The 23,196-nt window shown below is 36.8% G+C and overlaps 1 long non-coding RNA gene across 3 annotated transcripts in view; it reads right to left on the reverse strand.

Annotated features, from left to right (window-relative positions):
• LOC128145097 (uncharacterized) overlaps positions 1 to 23,196 on the reverse strand; it is a 245,604-nt gene that overhangs the window by 95,824 nt on the left and 126,584 nt on the right. For all 3 annotated transcript variants that reach the window (XR_008236346.1, XR_008236344.1, XR_008236345.1), the window contains one exon: positions 4,665 to 4,713. This is a non-coding gene — a long non-coding RNA (uncharacterized LOC128145097). The remainder of the gene's footprint in view (positions 1 to 4,664; positions 4,714 to 23,196) is intronic.

Here is a 23,196-nt window from a genome sequence, read left to right on the forward strand (position 1 = left end):
GAACATATTTGCTCTTCAGTGTCTCTAGTAGTTGAACCAGCACTGAACAGAAATAATCTCAATTCTGAAGCATTTGATTAGCAAAGAATATAGAAATGGTCTTAGCAAAACAGGTGAGGAGGGGATATATTTGTCTTCTGTGCTAGTGCCACAGCTGATAACCCTGCACAAGAATAGAAGGCACAGTGCCCACATTTCTGGCTGAGAGCAGGTATTCCTTCATAAGAAATTTAGAAAGCAATGGTATGATCAGTTTGACTGACAACCCTGTTAAGAGCTGTGTCTTTAACCCTTCCTTAAACAACACTGAAACATTTCAACAGGATGATATTAGGAAACAGCAAAATACCATGGGATTTCAGCCCAGTGAAATGGAGGACTGAAGCTGGGAGAAAAACAGTTACTAGAGTCACACAGCCAGACAGTAGGATGTGGGGCCTCCACACCTTTCGTTTCCCAAGGACTCTGTCTTGCTGCTAGACATGCTGCAGTAAGTAACGCTGCTTTGGCTACAGATGTGTACTGCACAGGTTTCCCAGGCGCTGGGGGAAAATCTAAATGAGATGAAAGCTCAGGGCAGCAACTTACTGCATGGCTGTATTCAAGCTTATTTGCAGCGTAACGACCTGTGTGCAGGTCTCATATATGGTCTATTTATAATGGTGTAACACATACTGACCTTGAGAAAATCACTAAGCACACAACTTTTGGTGGTTTCAGTGGTCTTATTTACATGAATATATGAGGCTTATCCACAGCCAGAGCCTTTGAACTAGATTTTCCATATATTTCTGCTATCACATACTTCATTCTCTCTAAGAAGGAACAAGAAAAGTCAAGGCTTAAATTGATAATTTGTTAAGGTTTCACATTGTACAAAACCACAAGCAAAAAGATTAAAGAAGTAGAAAATATATAATATGTTTGTCATGTGATACAGTTAGCAGGAAATATTTTAGACAATTTTCCCTCAGAAAAGGCTGGTTCATTAAAAGCAAAGTTATTTGCAAGGAAATGTGTCAATTCATTTGCTATTTAAAAAGCAGACAGTGTTTTGAAATTGCTCAAATATCCAATTTAGCTATTTTCAAGATGAAAAAGTTCTGGTTTAAAGTTCAAAATTACCTTTTTTTTTTATTATTTCCCCCAAAGACTAGTATAGATATGTAGAAAAACAAACCAAAATGAAATATTTCAAAATTATTGATATTAAATAATTAAGGTGAGCTGATTCACCTTCCCCCTGACCTTTATTTATAAAAAATTGATATTTTATCTTTTTTTACTATTTCAGAAAGGAGAAAGTTCTGAAAGTTCAAAAAATTCTTGACACACATGATAATTATTTCTGATCCATCTTCAAGTTCTGTAAAGTCATTTCATGAAAAATTTTGAAGAATATTTTTTTAGAAATATTTTGAATGTATCTTTCTTTCTTTTGCCTGAATTTTTTCATCATTACGGATTTTTTTTTTTTAAATAGTCTTACTATTGAAGAGTCTTCCTTTTTCTGTGGCTTACTCTTCCCAAGGCCTTAGTCAACAATTTCTAACATTATAGACTATTTTCTTGTAGCAACTAATTGTGAAGCCACAGACACATGTCTTTAACTTAGGGTGAAGAATAGGTATCTGGAAGACATAAGAAATGCTGGCAATGATCCTGATTTACAAGAAAGTATTAAAATTGACAGCTCAAGGCCCAAGGCAAAAAAAGTTCTGAATAGAGATAAAATGCAATATAAAGCAGGGGTTTTCAAATTTTTTCTGGTGAACTAGGGTGCATTGCACTTGTTGAACTCTGGAATACTACCAAAACCAAGGATATAGATGTTCAGAAAAGGATGTCCTTGCAAAATTGGCAATAAATAGCAGCAATGGTATCATATATACATAACAGTTTCTCCACTCACAGCCATCAACTCACTGGCCTCTTATAAAATTGTATTCAGTGTCTGGTAGAGGTTTATATCACAGAAGAGTACTGCCTAAGTTGTTATAAGTACATTGGATAGGTTTGTTGCACTTGAGGGGAGATATGTTCTTGGTGGGTTATCTTCTGTGTCTATCGGTCAAGGCAAGATCTTTGCCATCCAGTAAGCTGCCTTCTTCATGTCCCTTGATGCACAGCCCCAAAAGACTTTTGATGCCTCCCCCAGTCAGGTCAGCATTTTACTTTTCAACTAATAAGAATGTGATTAATCAACACTCAAAATTCTGCAGTTACTAAGGACGCAAAGCCCCCACTATTTAAATCTATTTTTTCAGTATGCTACTTATTTTGTCTAACCCCTCTGAGATTCTTTGAAAATTGACCCTTTATACACAAAGGTTATGTACAAAACTGCAAGCTATGCTGTGGGTCCGCCCAGGGTTGGTCTCTAACGTGAATAGCCAGTTCAGGGGAGTGACCACTAACAAGTCTTAATTGCAACAGACTGAGTTAAGTGCCTAGGTAGTGTTCATTTTGCACATTTTCACATCTGAATGTCTGTATTTTTGTAGACATTTCTAAGTTTGATATCAAATGGCATTTTGCCAGGAAAAAAAAAAGAAATATAACAGTTGGGTGCTAAAATCCTACCTTCTGGGCAAACAGTGATTTAAAAGTGATTTAATATTAAATGTATGTGCATGTGTTAGTAAATACGTATTTGTAAAACAGTCACTGGTAGCACAAATTAGAAGACAGAACATTTATAATATACCCAATGTAAAACAAAGGTCTGCTGCACTAGCAGCCAATATTGCTGAAATCAGCATTTTCACTGCAAAGTTATTAATATCCTGCTTATTGATTGTCATCTATTACATTGTATCCTCAAGATGCCCTGGGCACAGGTCAGATGCCATGTGCTGATCTGGACCCTCTATCTCAGAGACATGAAAATGTTTAAGCCTCTCGTTTACCAGCACTAGGACCTTACCAAGTTACGTTATTACAGAAAAGAACACATAGGACAGCTTGCTATCTTTACTACCAAAACTACATTTTTAATCCCTCACTGAATCTGTCAATGCCTTTGTAACAACGTACAAAGTTTCATACAGAGAAGTTAATCCAAAAATTTAAGTACGGACTACATGTTAACTTTTATATTAAAAAATATTTGATCTGAGCAGCTGTTTTTCTAGCTCCAATCTTCTGCAAAGTATTCCAATATTTACACACTTCAAAAGAGGGTTTCAACTCTGCTTAGTCAAGAAAGGCAGATTTAAATGGAAAAAGCAATTTTTATGTGGAAAAGTCCAACTAAAAGGAAACATCCAGAAAACACTTAATTTACTCAGTGTCAGTATTTCCCTGAAATATGACATTAAGGATTAGACTGTCACTTCACAAGGAATGCTACGAGTCACATCTGTGGAAGTAAGTAAAGGAAATATAGGCAGAGGTCAGTCAATATTACACATAGTATCTTAAAAAATCTTATTATTTAGCGGCCTTGTCAATAGTCCAAGACCCTTGGGCTAGTAGGTCCCAGCCTTCGTTGTTTTTTTAAATTAACTGGAAGACATAGGTATCAGTAATTGGTGCAGTGCTAGAAAAAGTGTCATTAAGAAGATAGCAGGAACAGAATTCTTCCCTTGTGCTAGTTCCAAGTAGCAGCAGTAAGTAAAACTTCTGGAGTTGCAAAAACTTTCTTCTGAAACAGGGATTTTATTTTAATAACAACATTTCCAGGGGAAATACTAGTTCTAACGAATTCAAGTGGATATTAGGACAAACAGTTTGTCCTAAAAATCTATATTTAGCTAAATCAAAAGATCTGTAATCTCCTCTCAACAATATTTTAAAGCCTAGCACCTTTTCTGAATTTTGTTCTCTTTTTTTTTTTTTCCAGATAGTTCAACTAAGGATGCATTATGTAAGCCTGTAAGTACAGAGTTTCTTCTGTTTTCTGTTCTGAGACAAATTAAAGGTCATTTTTCAGCACATTATATTTTTGTTGTTTTCTGACTATTTACACATCTTGAAAATCAGGATAAAGGAACTGAAATCTAACATTTTAGGGTAGCATTTATTTCACTGCACTGAAAACAAACAAACAAACAAGCCCAAATTTGCTGCATTTTTCTGGTAGCAAATAAAATTGCTAGCAAGGAATCACCTCTCATATTTTCATAAAACAAATGTTAATTTTTGTCCAGATAGATCTTGCATATTTGCCACAGCTCAGCTATGAACTACTCACAGAAAATCCTAAGAACACAATACGAACATAAAATGCTACTGTCTGTTTTCTAAAGACACCTCAGTTTTACAGCAGTGGTGTTGATGCTTCCAACCTTTTTATTATCTGAAAACCCATCAACAGCTTTATAATGATGAATGCAACACAGTTCAGTTTGTATTTGCAAAATTCACTTTTTAAAGTGGCAGATGTGTGCCAGCACATCTGGAAACCACTTTTAATTATACTTTCCTCAAGTGGGAAAGCAGTAGTTTGTACCCATAGTGAAGCTTTTATATCTGACCACACAAATGCTAGCAACCACCTGTGTTTTACACTGATTTTCATTATAGAGTATATCACATTACTACCCTATTATTCCAGAATGACATTTGAAGCTGTTGTGTGACTAAGCTGCAGCAAGTGTGGTCTTGAAAAGGCCTCTACTCTACAAAAATGTAATAAACTTGATTGCAGTTAGGGTACTTACCGCTGAGGATATCACAATATGCATGCTCCTAAAGTTGGCTTCTCTTGCTCTGAAAGTCATAAAAGATATACATTAACAATCATGATTACCAGTCTGGGAACTGGAATTTAGCAAACTAATGCATGCCCCCAAATAAGATACCTTGTAAGCATTTGGAATTCCTTTCAAATATTTGTTTCTTTCCTACTATTAATACAGGAGTATTATAGTCAAATACTCTGCTTCTTCAGCCATGCTCTGAGATTACAAAAAGCAATTTCGACTGTGATTCGTCAGCCTAACAGTATTTCAATTCTGTCATAAATATTTTCATAGGTTGTGAACATTGTGAGTTACACGACTAGGTTGGGTTTTCTAAACTTAACCTTCCTCCCCTACTCCTCCCTGCCCCACCCAAATGTAACAGCTTTTTTACATCACTGTTCCTCATTTCTGACAAAAAAAGATAAGATGTTTCAGATGTCTGTGGAATCCTTTTCTTCTTTACAACACTCTTTCAATATTTTGGAAGAGTGTAATGTTGACATGCAAAATTTTGTATGTTGTAGTGGAAGGAAAAGGTTGAGCATTTGTAATGTTCAGCCCTTGGGAGACCTGGCATACCCAGGGACAGACTCATCAGAAATGGACACCAGTATGTGTAACTTTGCAAAATGTAAAGTACACAATTTTACAGACTATATATTAGGATAATTTGCTATGCTGACCCATACAATGTGCAGGTAACTAAAAAAAACCCCAAACATCACTTTAGCATAATTTAATCTGCTTATCAGTTACTGTGCTCGAAAGAGAAGCTTCCACACTGTTATACATCTGAAAAACCCCATTCACTTGTCTCGTATTTTCTGCCTTTAATTCAGGACTTAAGTTTTGCGGTAACTCATGAAGCCACAGAGGATCCCTCACAGGACTGAGCCCTCTCCCAGTGCGCTGCCCATGTAACTTCACTGCGTGCTGCCAAGGGCTCTGGGATTGCAGCTGAAAGAAACTCGTCCTGCTTTGAGAAAGACTCAAAGCAGACCTCAGCCTGGGATCCTGAGACAGCCGCTACGCTCCCTCTCTACCAGGCAGAACAACAACCGATCTGTACAGTCGTGAGTACCTTGGCTTTGCTCCTGCCCTCCCACCGCTCTTCCCCCGCTGCTACGCACAGCCGCACTGAGGCACAGAAGAGTCCCAGTGCCGCTGTCTCACACCACCCAGGAGAGCTGCTGCTTCTGCGGCAGGCAGGACTCTCCAGGTCAGCAGAGAGGGAACAGTAAGATTTGCTTTAATCCACCTTTTTTTGTCATCTCAGAGCCTCCCATGTGACACCTGGTAGACATTTAAACGTTCACCCAACTATTATGCATTAAAATAATGTAGGTGGTGTTCGCTGGGTCATATATATAACTTTTGCAAAAATGTTCATAATATGTTAAGACATTGAATATGTTAACAGTCCATAACCCTGCTGCTGTAAAAGCATAACTTGATTTCAAATTGCAAATGCATTTATTATCCATGCAAAGAAGGCATAATATTCCTCCTCCTATTCTTTTGTTATCTGTGGTAACAATTTTAGATGGCTAAAAAAAAAAATGTTTATTTCTGTGAATTGGTTAAACCTAAAAGAAAAAGAAATACAGGCACACACTGAATATAACCTGTTAAAGGTTTTCCAACTAAATACACTTACAGAGCAAACAAAGATTGAAGCACTCTACGGTACACTACAAAACATAAAAATATACTTTTTTTGTTTGAAGATGAAGGTATCCTGAAATCAACCTTACTGAAAGAAAATTATGTCTAATTATCAAAATAATAGGCCTAGAATGTAAACTCATTTCATCTTGGACATACACTATCTAATGCAGTATTTAAATAGGGATACACTAGAAGACAGGTAGCTGCACTTTCTGAACTCTGCCTGAAATGGTGATACAAATTGATATAATCAAGGTCAGCCACAAAAGTCATTTTTACAATGAGAGAAGGACAAGGGAAAAGACTGCAAATGGGCAAAATAAGCACTCGGACATCTGCTTCTTTACAACACAAGGAAGGCATGTTCAAGCCTTTTACTCAGTAAACTGTCCCCTTCGAGGAGTGCCAATGAAGACAACGAAGCTGCCTAAGGAAGAAGGCAATGCCAGTCACACTAGTGCCACCAGGAACTAAGGGGGAAGAGGCAGCTTTTGGCATCCCGGAGCAGCCAGGTCACAGGGTGCTGGATCCAAAGATCCGCAAAGTCAGGGGGATTCTCTGCTGATTGCAATGGGCCCTAGATCAGCCCCTTGCCCTTATACCTCTTTAACTATCCCACTCGTAACGCTGTCATCATGAGCTTAAGGATGTGACTGGGAAGGAGAGCAGAAATGTCTTTGAAGTCATGAAATATATCCAAGATCCTGGATACCTGCCATTTTAAAACACTGAGCTGAACGCACTCGGCCTTAGCAGCAGGTTAATGGTCTGGAAGCAAGAGGCAAACAAACAGAGAAGAAAAAACCACTAAGGCAGGGAGGATGCATCCAAAGTCCCTCTGATTCCAGGCATTTTGGGTGCACCAGAGCCATACCCCCATAACTAGCTAGTTAGCACACCTGCAGCCACGCTGGAGCCTGCCCATCGCGCCGCCGTCCCTGAGACCCACTGGAAACCAGCTCCGGGGCCGGGGTGCAGTTAATTAATTACTGGTGCAGTAATTATTTAAAAGCCATGAGGAATATGATTTTGTGATTATAACCACAATTTGTCAATCGAAGCAAATGTTTTAAACTATCAAGGTTTGGTAGAGAAAGAAGAGAGAGGGAGTAATAACAAACACTACTATGACTACATGTAGTCTTCATCCAGCCAGTGCAATTTTACTTGTATTCTGAAAACACTGTAGCATAATCACAAACCAAAATAATAACTGTAGTGAAAAAACACATATGACATGCTGATATGGAGGGATTTCATTAGGACTTTACATTACTGGATACTGCAAATAGTCTACCTGCTACATTCTCCTTTTTGTAAGGATACAGAGCAATCGTGGCTATTCTAATATAGAAAAATGGGAAGCAGAGCAAGAAAGAAATGGAGAGAATTTGTGTTAAATTGGATTTTCTTGTCTCCCTCCTGTAGGTTTTATCACCCAGATGACAAAACATTGTCATTAGCAGTTTATACCAAAAGTTAACATTTGCCCATCGTTTTCTATTTTCTCTAAACCACAAAGGTTGGAGCCTGTTATGCAGTCCCCTTATCTTACTCCGTTACTTTAGAATCTAAGAGTGCACTGTGTACATTAATCTTTCATGGCAGAGTTCACTGAAGTTCTGCCAAAATTCAATAATTATGTTCCATCCAATCCAGCAATTTATTTATCTCATTGCTGGAATTTAGAACATATAGAACAAAGTGCTTAGTTTATATGAATTAAATGCTTGCTAAAAAAACGTCCACAAGACAAACCAAAACAGGTCTGTTTTAATTTCTAAAGTTTTAAAACACACAGTAGAATCTATTGAGGAATAAAGCTATTTTTACAAGACCTCATGTTTTCTCGATAAACTGAAAGTGTTCTTTTTTTTTCATATAAGTGAAAGTATTTTATAAATACATTTGTAACTTTTATTCAAATGTATAACCATATGTACCACTTACACTGCACTACTAAAACATGAAATATTAATGCCTAACAGTCATTAAAAATGCCAACTACAAAGCAAGAATTTGTATTTTGAATGGAGAATAAATTGGTTTACTGCACTGAAATGGGTAACTGGGAGTTCAACAGTTCTATGGAGTAAAATCTAGGATACAAAATTACATTAAAGCTAAGCTTATAATTGCACTCTTTCATGATATGTTTGCAAACAAATAGAAAACATAAAGCCCTCCAAGTAGAAAGATTAGAGACATGATATTCCTGAGGGCTGTTAAAAATAAAAATGGCATACTGGAGAATACTTAATATCCTTCACCTTTTGTAGTCTCAGGAAAAGTAACTAACCAGTTATTTATCAACCTAACTATAAAGAGGACACATTAATCTACTGGTTTGGGATTTAAAAAAAGAATACAGTATCTATACATTTTAAACTTTATACTTATGAATACAGAATGCTCATTTATCTGATGGAAACATGACTTCTTTGTATGTCCACACAGACAATAGATTTCTTGATGAAGGAAAATGGTAATTTAGTGTCTGCAATCAAAAGCCAAATTTATAATGGTTTAAGTTTTTAAGCAAAACTCTCTGTTACTTCATATATTAGATTTTACACTTCAAGCATGCTATCCGACAAAATTTGACTCTGGATTTAGAAACTGCTCACAAAGTTTTTGGAGCATAACTTGCTGTGATTTATAATACAACCCTTTACCAACCAAAACAGAAATGAAAACCTCTAGAAGCAGTGCACTAGCATGTGTTCATTATTTCACAGTAAAACCTTCTAGGCAGAACTAGGAATATCACAGTAAAACATTTGTAAGTTAGTTTTGCAGTAACTACATGTTTATATGCATATTTTAAATTAACTGTACCTAATTTAGTAACTCAGAAGAAATTAATTCCATGCACCAGCAAATAAATTCCATAACGATTTGTGATAATTCTACTATCACATTTACTTTTGCACCCAGTATGGTAATTTTCTGGCAATGCTTTACATTAAAATAGGATTCAACTTTGATGTATTTTTCCCTATTGTAAAACTTTTTTTAAAATCCCAGAAAAATGCAATTAAGTCCTATCTGGTTTCTTTTACTAATGTTCTCCATCTATTTTTTTTTCATCATGTTGACCTTGTCTGCTTTCTTTCATTGTAAATGCAATGTGTTATAGTTAAACTCGTAGGAGAATTTCGAGTATTGCAACTCAGTCTCCTGCAATGTAACAATGAATAAACTCTCCCAGGCAAGTTATATGAAAGTAGAGATACTGAAGAGTCTATAAAGCTTGAGTTTTTTCCCAATCCAGTTATGTCTTGCATTATGTAATAAAGGAAACACACACACATACACACACACAAACACCTTACAGAAAATGTATGGTTTAACAGAAGAAAGACAATACCTGTAAAGCCCATTTTAACAGCAGGAACTACTGCAAAAGGGATCAAGCTGGGGGGCAGGGGGTAGGGGAAGGTGCGAAAAGGCTGTTCCACATCGATATTGCTGCTGAAGTATGGTATTGCTTATAAGTAAACAACACATATAGGAACAAGCAACTCCTCAGCTATAGCCACAAGTGCTGTTATGTAAAATAAAAATGCCTAACAAAAATGCTGCCTAACGCATTTTGTCTTTACATTGAACGCACATGGAAAAGACTCTGGGGTAGAGTATACACAGCATGTAATAGGAGGTCCTTAATTTCCAATTGCTGAGTTGCTTTGTTAAATACAGATTAAATTCACAAAACGTTCAAGTGTACAGTAATAATGTATTCACTTACAGTGCCAGACTTGTTTATATAATATCAGCGAGGAATAATCAGTCATTTATTGCACCAATGATCTCCACAAGTTTCTAAAGTCTGAGCACACTTGAAACGTGAACTTTCACAGCTCCTTATTAATGTTTAGACTAACTCCTTTTCCCCCTTTTTAACAACAAAGGACAACCCGGCTCCTGCTCCCTGTCTCACAGATCAGACCCATACCCAGATTTCAAGGAATCGGGATAAATCCAAAGGCACATCCGAGATTTTCCTTGCAAATTTCCCCCCAACGGATCTAGGCATGTATTTGTTTAAATAGTTATATCAAAAAGCTTCACTTGCACAATTCAAACAAAGAAACTTCTCGAAAATGTCATTACTTACTGTTCACTGAGCATAATTGACTGAGATTAAAAGTTTAAAGATTCATCTGCTTTACGTCCACAAGTGTTTTAAGCAACCCCTAATACTGTATCCTGCTTAAATGTGACAATTAGGGCTGCTTTGGCATGTTGAAAAATATAAAGGTACCAACGATTGTCATTATGCCTTAGCTCCCTGTAGCCTGTTTTTTGGGTGTGTGTAAGCTGTGGAAATTTAGAATGATAATAGCAACAATTTGGTACACGAGGAAAAAACAGACAACCCGCCCCCCCCAATACTTCACATATACTGTATAAAGTCATTTTGACATGCCTACACAACTGGTTGTGGCAGCTTTCAGACATGATTCCTAATCACAAAAAAATGCTTCAGGTTCTTTTAGAGAAAGCTTGCCGTTGGGAAGTTGATTTTGGCCAAGTGCCAAAATCATGTGCAAAAGGGGCCCTCATTACCAATTCATGGCAGCCTTCAGCACTGACAAAAAATGTGACCCAACAGGCTAAAGCAACAACTAAAATTAAAAAGTATGAGACAAAGACAACTTACTTAATATTCCTTCCATCGCCACATTAAACTTTTCCGTAATTAAACCCTTGTTAGTTCAAAGCAGTTTCCAACTACTTTTAAATGATTGCACAGGCAGTCTGTAACAGTTGAAAGCTTTCCCTGTAAATTCTCCCCAGCCACTCCACTTTTAACAGCATTTGGGTCCGACAGCAGAACTTTCTGCCGCGCGCCTCTGCAAGAAACCCCTCTCCAAAAAGAAGCAAGGCGCCCGCACGTATTTCAGCGAAAACTAAGCAGCTCATTACAAGATTTTGCAAGCGTTAAAGGCATAGGAGGAGTGAGGAGGGGGGAGGAGAGAAAGAGCTCCATACGTGGGAGCAGCTAGTTCCTAAACTTTCTAAAAAGCTTATCAAAACGGGCATGCAAATATTAAGCAATCGCAATTAACAGCTCTCGCTGCACCACTATCCCATAAAAGCAGATTTGATACACGGCCTTACCTAGATGTCGTCTGGCTTTTCTGTGGATCAAAAAGTTTCCTGCCTAAGCACAGATATTCTTTCACAAACCATAAAGGCCCCTTTTATTAATCCAGCACTGTAACAGCCTGCTTTCTACACCATGTTGAGAGCAGGATGCGTCAGCTTTCGAGAGAAAAACAGTCTTAATACACAATTAGTGGCAGATTGTATAATAGAGGATTTATCTTAAAGAGTGAAACGGCATTTTTTAAAAAGCAAAGAGGGTGCGGTCAGATGTTAGGCTATCCCTGAGAAAAGGGGCCTAGGCTGCACTAGTACCTAAATACTAGCAGAAGCTTACTGGGAAGGGAGCCAATGGAATGACTTTGTTTGACCCAGCTGCCAATCTCTCCTGAAGCACTGCGCCAGACTAAACACTGACACTATTTTAACTCAAATCAGGCTACAGCAGCTGTTTGCTTTCCGGCTCTCAGCTATGCACCATGGCCATGATGACTCTGCACAGCACATATGATAGAGCTGGGGCACTTCTGCTAAAATATGTTCCATGTTTGGATGGGTGGTATAGAAGTGGGGGCTTGGGGGGCTGCAGTTTCGAGGGTTTCTTTCTTCCTTTTTTTCTTCTTTTCTCTTTTTTTTTTTTTAAACATCTCTGCCTCCATTTTCCCCAAAGTGAAATAAAAATGAGATTTGAGGCTCGCAGAAACTTCAGCATTGCAAGTCAGGTGAAAGGGTAGAAGTTACTGCTTGGGACTGACAAGAACCAGAATACACCGTAAAGGAGTGCACGTGCATGCATGACTCCAAAATCCATCTGCAATCTCAAATTATTTATTTTCCTCTTGCTAGTTGCTCTAAAATTGTTCAGCATAAAAATAATCAACAGATTCTCCCTCTCACTTATTTTTAACTGTAAAATGAAAGTGTGTGTATATATATGTAAGAAAGCAGGCATTACATGTGTGCGTACATGCACACATTTACATATGCATCGAGATTCTGATCTAAATTACACCAGTGCAAATTGCACTGTAAGCAATGAAGTTATTACAGGTTAAAGCTGAGGATGGAATTCGATAGCCAATTTACATATGAAAGTATATGAGACTGAAAAACTACATAAGCATTATTAGTAATAGGCATATGGCATGGAGGTTGGCATGTCTTTTCTAATTCAAAAAAAGCCAAAGAAAAGTTGCAGCAACAGAAACAAAGCACATACATCTGTTAAAATCCAATGGAGGCTTCTAAAGTACTGGGTGTGTAGCACAGTCCAACACAGCACCTACAGTTTTGCAGCATTTACACCTAAACTCAGCCACAGTACTTAAGCCAAAACTTTGTTTCCTCTCACCCCACCACGGAGGGTTGCTGGCTATTCCCAAAAACTGCATGTGATGATAATTTCCTTGTTCAGTAAAAAAATCAGAATACCTCCACCGAAAACCAAAAGGCATAAAGAGGGGACCCAACCTTTTTTATTTAATATAAAAGTGTGTGACTTATCTTGATATGGAGTAAAGGACAAGGGGAAGGTCTGGCTCCTGACCTATGAATGCCTTCAGTAAGCACTGCTGTGTATCTCAAATTCAGTATGTATACCCAACAGGGATAATGGGGGAAAAAAACCCAAAACAGAAATGGAAAATAAAATAAAACAAAACAAAACCAAAAACTCTAAACCATGAATGCTGAGCCTGTTGCTCTGTCTTAGGCTGTTGTGCACCAACTGATTTCCATGAGCTGTTCAACAGCCTGCTACCAGAAACCAGTGGAAGTCATTGATATTGCACAAGATCAAATCTCAGTAACTACCTGCCCCTCTCACTGGTCCTCAAGTATATTAACAGTTTAAGAAAAGATCCTGGAAAAGATTTTAAATAATCCACCGTAAAATGAATAAGGATTACAAATGAAATGAGTAATGGCTAGCACAACAAATGCCCAATGTTCCTATCTAACATTAGAACTGAAATGGAAGAGGAGACCTCCATTATGTCTAAAACACCAAGAAAGAACGTGCAATTACATTTACACTGAGGAAGTTACAAGACAGACAGTTACCTACACCTGAGAAGTCTGAAATCTTAAAATGGCAGACAGGTGAGACAAAGCTAACAGTTTTTACAGTCTCTCTCCTCTCTCTCTGAGGAGCACAGCAAGCATCTATCATGAGATGAATTTGCAGGCCCCCCTAAAGAAAATGCGACTCCTCCTCAGCAAGGAAACTGCGTGCCCTGTGAATTCATATCTCGCATTGCACCAGACAAGAAAGGCAATATTGCAGCGATAGGTCTAGAAAGACATTAACAACAATGAACTTAGCATGGCTGGAAAAGAAAAACAGAACAAGATAAGAAACAAAATATAGGCTGGAGTGAAGCTTTGCCAGCTCCTTGGGGCAGAAAAGAAGGTAATATGGCCAAATCAACAGACAAAGAATTTAGTAACAAAATTTGAGAATGACAGGAAGGGAACGATGTTGTTCTCAACAAAGCCAGCAAGGAACTTATCCAAGACAGGACAAGATCAGGATGCCGATAAACCATGGTGGATAGGCACTTAAAACACTGACATAAAAAAGACAAGACTATACACTTAAAGGTAGAACATAAAGGCTTTTCATTCAAATACTGTATAATCAGCAGAAAGCTCATGCAACCTTCTCCTTCTTGGAAAGCTAATTGAAAATTTATTCCTGTTTTCATTTGTGAGGGTGGGTCCTCTTAGCATCATGTTGATTTGTAAAAGTTAAATACTCTTGTCATAATTGCTCCAGGATGGCTGCAGGAGAGGGAGGTGGTATCTGGCATTTCTTTTGCTTTTAAACAAACTTTTGTCAGCCTTGGGCAATGCATGAAGAAACATAGGGAAGCACTGGAATAGGTAAACAGTAGAGTTTTGCTGATGAATACAAATCTCTTTCCTTCTAGAAAACTGTTTAGAATTCTTATTATCTTATAAATGAAGTATTAGTACAGCTAAGCATATTTACAGTTCCTGTTGTAGAAAATCTCTGGTTGCTCCTAAAAGGGGTTCTCTGTTAGAAATAACACATTCATTCTTTTTACCTTGATTTTGAGTTTAGGGAGATGAGTGTATACATGATTATACTGTGTGCATCTATGCCATCTAAAATATCTTCAAATCATTGGCCAATATTGATCAAATTTAAGATCAGTGGTTTTAGGTGTATTTTTGAGAAACTCAGTAGCTTTGAGATCTCTATCCCATATCAAATATAAGTCAAATGAATAGAGGAGAGAAATTTTGTCAGCATCCCTATGAGCAAATATGGAAAATCTGTAGAATAAAAAGACCTTCTAACTGCTTCATTACCTCATAGTAAAAACTTTCATCAGACCCACACACTGTTTTAAATATCAAAGTTCAATTAACCTCAAGAAATTAATCCATAGGAAAGTAGGCTTCACTGGTCATGAACTACCTTGGTTTTGCTGGGGAGCTGGTGGAAAGGATACTGGACATATCATGCAAAGGCTTTGTTTGTTTGTTTGTTTTGCTTTTTAGTTTCAAATATTCAATTAGACTGACTTCATTTCGCCCTCATTTATTCTATGTTTAGTACCATAATTTTGGCCCACTACTTTATGACCAAATGATTCCTCACTTCAAGTCAATTGTAAAGCTCTAATTGATTTCAAAGGAATAAGCATTTTATCCTTTTCGACCCCAAGCCATAAGCATATTGCCATAGGGTCCCAGAAAGTGATGTGTGTAGAACACTGTGCAGCTAGCACTGTGAGGTGATTAATAACTTTCAGCTTCCACTTGTGCATCAGCCATTTCTGGAAGAGACGATAGCCAAAACTATGACATAACATTGCAAGTCATATATATCACTCTGTCATTGGAGACTCTGAGCTCCTACAATGCTGTCCATTTGTTCACTTACTGAGCCTTCTACTATCTGAACTTTCACCAACTATCACTGCTACGCTGGAAGCATTTCACCAGTAAGAATCACTAGGGGAAAGAGGAAAAAAGAGAAATTAAACATAGAACAAACCTGCATTTCAGTATTTCAGATACTTCAGGTGAGGAAGTTAGATTTCCAAAACCAAAACTGACTTCAAACAATTTTATTTCCCTACCTACTCCATTAGTACATCACCACTAATTTTATTACTATGTTTAATTTATAATATGCTTATTTAAGCTGGAAGACAGTAGTGAAATATGAGGGAAAAAAAAGAAAAGAAACCCAAAGAAACCAACACACACACCCAACCAGAAATACATGCTATACTTTCTATTAAAAAGTGAGAAACATAAATAAATTCAAGAGACAGTCACCTATTCATGGTGAAATGGAACCCAGATGCTAACAGCTGAGAAGAAACTTGCCTCAGAAACTTGATTGCATAAATATCTTTCATGAGGGATTTTCATAATCCTCTGAGTAAGCCAGTGCCCACCACACCCCTACCAATAGTAGTGCATTAGACTTTTCTTTTCCATTTGGTTGGGAAAATCTGGTATTGCCATAGTCCATAGACATCTTTTAAACAAGAGCATAGAACATGGCAGTGACTTTTGTAACTATGGAATTAGTTTAATTCAGACCCTAAAATTAGTCTTACACAATCTCATCATCTCCAGATGCTGCTTTATACTCATAAATCCACTAAAATGTTTATATTGTCCCATGCAAAGGGGTGAATGCCTGCTGTGGATTGTTGCTCCAAGGCAGCAATAACTTACTATGTCTTTTCTGTAGCAAGTTGCAGTGTTTTTTTGAAGTACAATCTATAGACATTTGCTCTTTCCATCACACCTCCCACATTTCCACAAGCCAAAACATATTTATGCTTCAAGACATCTTCTGGAACAAATCAGTTTTAGTTTTGAATTAGAATACAGCATGACATGAGACAGATATAGCTGGGGTTTCTCCTAAGAATAAATTTGTGTGCTTTTAGAACAGAGACCAAGCAAACATCAAGCTTGCATATATGCCTTACTTCCAAGCCAAGGAAATAGCTACCATATGTATTAAAAAGTCAGTATCAAACATAATTAAATTAGATATAACACAACTGGGCCCCCAGAGACCACCATCCAATCTTATTCCATCTTTGGGACCAATTATCATGTTATTATACTGAGTAGTGCTGAGAATCCACCAAGGAAGAGGATCCTATTGTGTTGCCAAACAAAAAAGGCAGTTCTCGCCTCAAACATAATCCTGCTATTTTGTCAGTCAAATTCAGCATTGGTACATAAGACCCCTTCCCTGACCTCATAGACAAGGTTAGCTCTCTTCTCCCACCACCATAATCTCTTTTGTAGTTCTGACTACTGAAGAAGGGAGACACATTCCAGTTTTTCCTTTGCGGGTAAATATCTTCTATGGATTTACTTTCTATTATTTTCTTTAACAAGAGGTTAAAGAGGATAAGAAAAGAAAAAACATCAAGAAAAAGAAAATAATGAAGAAGATTGTTGGTAATGCACCCCTCCAAACATTAAGCAAGCATTAACAACTGTTTAATGCATAGTACTAAATATAAAAATGAGATGGACAGCAAACAAATTCTATTTACAGTATTGCAAACTACCGAGATGCTAGCAAGTCTAGGAAGGAATGTGATACAGCAGTTCAAGGTGACTAGAAATCAGGATTCTTGGTGTTTATTTCTGACCCTGCTCCTAGCTCAATGGGCAACTTTAGGTATATAACTTAACCTCCTCTGTCCCAGATTTCAGCTGATATAAATTGACAAGGCTCAAAAGGCATCTGAAAGGACCTATCCAGTCAAGACTTCAGTACTCTACATCTTAGTGTCTCTAAAAGTGTGGCAGATAATATTCCTATTAATTTTTCAGTAATTAATAATATATTAATATGAACACTATTAATTCTTGCTAAATGGTTTGAGATCCACCTTTGCAGCAATGATTGAAGAATCAAAGAAAGCATTTCATCATCAATTAATGTAAACCGAACTACAATTTCTGATTGCCTGTAATGTTCATCTACAGTAGAAATAAATATTAAACAAGTCTCTATTGAATATCCAGAATAAATTTGTGGCTGGTTGAAGTGCTGTTTTTATGTAAATTGGAGAGACAGGGCATCAGATTCAGTTTTTCACTGCATGCTTCACAAAGATAGTCCTAAGCACTAATGTCTAGAGTTTTAAACTACCTGCTTCACTGCAAAGTTTAAATAACCAATCACACTGCCAATGCATATGCCTTTAAGTCAGCGCTGTGTTGACTCTTTAAATATTTTCACTTTTTAATACAAACTTTTCAGACAAAAATTTCTCTTACAGAACAAGGACCCTACACAACCAAAATGGAGAGAAGTTACCACTTTCTGTTTTTTCAGTCTCACCTATTTAAGTACAGCTGACACAGAACAGATGCATGCATTACTCTTGTCTGGGCGATAGCCTGTTTACCAACCTTTTAATGACTTACAGTTGAAATCGCCTCATTTAGGAATCATGATGGTATTGACTATTAATGTCAAGCAGAAGAGCCTACCAGCTACACCAGGAGACTAAAAAACTGTGCCTTGGGTTGTTTTCAAAGCTCTGGAGAGGAAAAAAGAGGCAGGTGGGATTTGCATACATTGATGATTTCAAAAACCTGCCCAGCAGTCAATTTCCATTGCTATGCACTTAGACACAACCAAAACTAAACCTGGCAATATGGGAGAAATTCTTCAGACCTTTGTGCATCCTACACCAAAATAGCTGGGTTTCAAAACTATTACACCAGAAGGTTTGGAAATGAAAGCCTTTATTTGCATATTATAAATCTACCTATAAATTGCCTGTAGACAAAACATAACATTCAACTGAAATAACATATACAATACTATTATTGTATCCTTCATGCAAAACTGGCTGTCTAGAGTTTTCTCCTTTCAAACCCAATATAAGACACAAAAGGAACATCTTTAGGATGCTTTATCCTTGTCAGTCAAGCAACTACCTAAACAAAGAAGCAATAGATAATGAAGCTTAGTTATTATCTCCTATTATTGCACATCTATGAAGGCCCAAGAGAAAAGACCATCAGCTACAGACAGCCTCTTGACTATGTTGGGTAAAAAATCATAACATTACATGGTTTTGGTTAAGGGTCTGTGATACAGCAGAGTAGATTTTTACAACAACAGAAAGTAGAGGAAAGCAACATATTTGATAATTTTTTTCATCAAAACAACAACAAAAAATGCTATGTTTGAAAATGTTCTTAATAAGTTTTTTCACACTATATTGATGTTCTAAATTTTCATGACTGCCACTGTCAAGTGAAAGTTCCATGAAATACCGTATCTTGCATAGATTAAATTATGTAGGTCTTATTCAATACCTTTCAGTTGTTCATACAAACGTTAACCTCTGCATAGAGACTACCTTTTTGATACAATGCCTTCTTATGTCTAAAACCAGCTTTTATTCCACTTCCAGATGTATTTTATTAGTTATTTTAGACAGCACTTTACTGTCACTGAAGAAGTTTCAAGTTTAATTGAAGGCAACTTCTGCATCCCAGCTGAAAAAGTAGCAGCTATGAAAAGTAATTTTCAGTTAGTCACATCATCACAAGTTGGCTTACAGTTATACTATACGAAGTTAAATTACCATTCCAACATGAAACCCAGAAAACTGGAATTCCCTTAGGGAGAAGGCCTTGCAAAGCAGAAACCTTTTTCAAGTTGTGAGTGTGGTCTGTCACATCTGCTTAATACATATAGTCTCCATTAGTATTTGAGAGCTGTATGCAAGTACTGATGGGGAACACATGCTTATTACCTTAGTCGCATGAGTAATCAAGTATCATGAACAATCAAACATATAGTTTGTATTTATTACTCTGTGTATATTTGTAATGTAGAAATTTGGTATGTAATGATCCCTACAACATCACAATATTTAAAGAGCAAATATTTGAGGAATGTGTTCAACAAACTTCAGTACATGCCAAAACTTTCTCGAACATTGTGTCCTCTAAAAAAAAAAAGTAAGAAGAGGAGATAGACAACAAAGTGTGATCAGTTTGAATTCACCTGCACTCAACTTGATGCTGAAAATGATGGTACCTCCAGGTGCCTGTGGTTTCTACATATGCTTAGCGTATTAAACAAACACTACTTCAAAACAGTGACAAGTCCATGCAAAGAGCTGGATAGCAAGCTGACTCCTTTTCTTCAGTTAAACAGTGTTTTAAAAGCATTAAGTATCCATTCCTCAACTGACTGAGCAGCAGGGAGAACAAAGCAGCACGAGAGAGGACAAAGAAACAGAAGGAAACAAAACTGTTTTCTGGGCTTCAAATTGAAGAATATTAATGTTTTCATAGCTTTTGGGGGGAGTATTCAAGTATCCATAGTTTGGACATGAAGAAGCTGAAATAAGAAGGAGTAATACTTGATCTTTCATCATTTGGTGTGAAAGACTAGCAAGATGCTATCAAACATCAGTACAGTGCTCATGGGTAAAAGGACCTAAACTGGGGTGGTGGAGTAGAATGAAAGTGACGAGCAAGAATTGTGGATACATTAATAATAATACCAAGAAAGTACCAAAGGAAAAACAGAAGGTGATAGGTTAGAAGGAATAAAAAGAGGAAGAGAAAATGAAATGGACTTATTTTTCTTTGCTCATCAAGCCTGTAACCATGGGGCAGGACAAACAGAAACTTCAATTCTTCACTACTTCAAGCTCTATTGTTGGACAGAACTAATGATGGACATCTCACAGGTTATTCAGCCCTAGAAAGAAACTAATCTGGAAAATCATAGAAAAGCTTTTCTAGTAAAAGGCACCTGCCAACTAATAGCAGCAGTTGTGTCACTGGAAATTCACAGTTGTTAAATTTTGGAACTTCTCTTAGCAATAATACCTAGAGGGCGTGCCAGCACAAAATGTTTTCAGTACTCCTATAAGCAAAGTGACTTCAAATATAGCAGAAAAATGTCTTTGAGTGCAAATTCTGTTCCTCTATAGTTACACTGCACTAGCACAAATCCTATATGAAGCTTTACATGTAAAAAGATTGTCTGCTGTGCCTTAATTTTTTTTTTAAATCTGCTGAATACAGAAAACTGTAATAAATTACTCATCACAAGCTTAATGATGACTCAAACATTAGCAAAAATGGACAAAATTACAAACCAGTGAATTTTATTTCAAATCTATCTTAAGCTGAAATATGTTTCTTTATAGCAATCAGGTTTACCTCAGAGATGCAGCTGTAATGTGGAATTGTGGGATGTAAGAGAATCTAGCACTTTGTAGAAATCACTCTACCTTTTAGAGAAATGCAGCTGATACTCTGCTAGAGTGGATTTCCATGACAATGAGGCTATGAAATTTTATACCAGCTGGAGATCAGTTCCATACATCTTTCTTCATGACAAGTGACATGCACTAGTTTTGGATTCAGAGTTATGCAGAAACAGTAAAAATCAAACAAATACATAGTGTGGGTTTTTTTCTTTTCATGAAATATTTTCTTCTAATTAAGCTGCACTTTTGAAGGAAAACAATGCAGGTGTATATATTTAAAAATTCATTATCTCACTACAGAAAAGAACCAGCACATGCTGGAACTTGTATTGTAATTTGGGGCATGAGAGAACAGTGCCCAAAATATTTGCTTAGCATCAGAGGCAGAGAGTCTATGATTCTAAATATTATAAAAAAGGGGAGGAAGCAAAAATAGTAACATACTGTATAATGTTCATGTACAAAAAACAAAACACAGCAAAAAAAAATGATGTTGCTTAGCCATGCCTTAATTAGTAAGCCATGCTTTTTAAAAAATGTAATAAGAAAGCTATTTTTTCAAAAGAGTTAAGCAACAAGGCTATTTATGCAGTTTTCTCAGCACTCAATATAGGACTAAAGAGCCTGCAATTTTCAAGGTGATTTGCAATTTCCATTAATTTGTTGAAGGTTTTGTAGCTCAATAATGAGACACTTTCATCAGTTATTAGTGAATCAGAGCTGTTTGCAGCTTTAATTCAAACACAGTAAATACAAATGCAAATGTGCACATGATTTTCTATTATCATTTCTAGAGGGTGAAAGAAGGCAAATGATCTTCAGGAGAATGGGGATGTTTATCATTATTTGCGTAAAATTGGTTAACAGCCCCATACTGCTGGAAATGAACTGAGAGTTGTTGATGAATGCTAATATTTGGGTTGTGAGGAACTGCAAATGGTCATTTGGCTCTGGGGTGTTGGCTTTACCTCCCTGAAAACTGAAAATCTTAAGGTTTTGTCTACTTTAAAAGACACAGCTGTTGGGCTGTCATAAATATATGGGTTTATTTATTCATGAGCTTCTTGATTCAAGGGAAAATCTCTTTAAGTTTAGGATCCATGTTAATTCTGGCCTCTTAGATTCAGCATCTTAAAATCCTTGCCCAAGTCTATAGACTACATCTATATTGTCGAGTTCTGGTAAAATGGATTAAAATGAGACATTAAAAGGGAAGATTTACTTGCATATTAAGATGCCTGAAAATGCACGTGGACACTCAGAATAGTTCACAAGGTGACCAGAGAGGTTTCTAATGCCTGTTGAAGCTGATGAAAAAATAAATGCCAACAATATTTGATGTCACTGAAATCCCATTCTTTTAAAGCACCTTTCAAAACATCTTCGAGCATCAACCTTCCCAAATCTGGTCCAGAGAGCAATAAACTGAATTTGTTTCTGTCAGTTAGCAAGTATAGGATATTTCCTCTTTCCAAACCAAGCTCTTAATTAAAAACAAGACAAACATTTAAATTAAAGATGGATAACACAGAGGTTTTACTCAATAGTCACTTGATGGCAGTGTCATGTATAAAAAGATTAGACTGCTAAGTTAAAACTTTAAAAAAAACCTTTAATAACAGTAAAAAGCCAACCCAAATGACACCTTGATTACTGCAGAATATTACCCTCCTAACAGAACTCTTTTTAATGATATTTTGAAGGTCAGCAACTAAATCAATAAGTAAACCCATAACAATCATGAATTTTAAACTTAAAAAATGTTGCTATAAAGGTTATTCCTTTAAAATCAATATATGAAATATTTTTAATATGTTATGAATTTGATATTCATTCTAGCATGTAACCCTCCAATGATAACTCATGGTTAATTTCTCTGGGAAGAAACAAACTAAAAGAATTCCATGAGGATTTACTAAGAAAGAGATCGTGGACACTGATTTAATAAAAATGTATGACACTAGTTTTACCCGCACAATATCATTTCTGTAGCATATAACTATGAGAGTGGTTTGTATTTCCTGCCAGCAGGATGATCCACATTCTTGGGTCATCAAACACAGACAAATAAACTTAAGAGAAGAGGGAAAATAGTTCATGGAAGGATACAGGTCAAGTTCAAAAGCTGCCTTTCTCTTCCTCTCCTGACTTACTCATCTGTTTGCACTTCAGGCTGGAGAGCAAATCCAGACTAACTGTTTCAGCTGAGCAATGAAAAGGGCTAGATCCTTGTGCTGTAAGTGAACAACTAGTTAGGATCTGCCTTTGCCTCCCAAGATGTCCAAAGATGATCAAACCTAACTTTGAACATTTTTACACCAGTTTGAAAAACAGATCATCCCCAACACGTAAAGACTGCTCAGCATATTAAGAGCATTGGTCAGTAACATTGCAATAATGCAACTGCAAAGACAGCTCTGTGAGGATCATACTCTACCCTTGATTCTCCAGAAAACATT

This window comes from Harpia harpyja, chromosome 8, assembly GCF_026419915.1.
Source record: "Harpia harpyja isolate bHarHar1 chromosome 8, bHarHar1 primary haplotype, whole genome shotgun sequence".
In the NCBI taxonomy this organism is placed as follows: Eukaryota; Metazoa; Chordata; class Aves; order Accipitriformes; family Accipitridae; genus Harpia; species Harpia harpyja.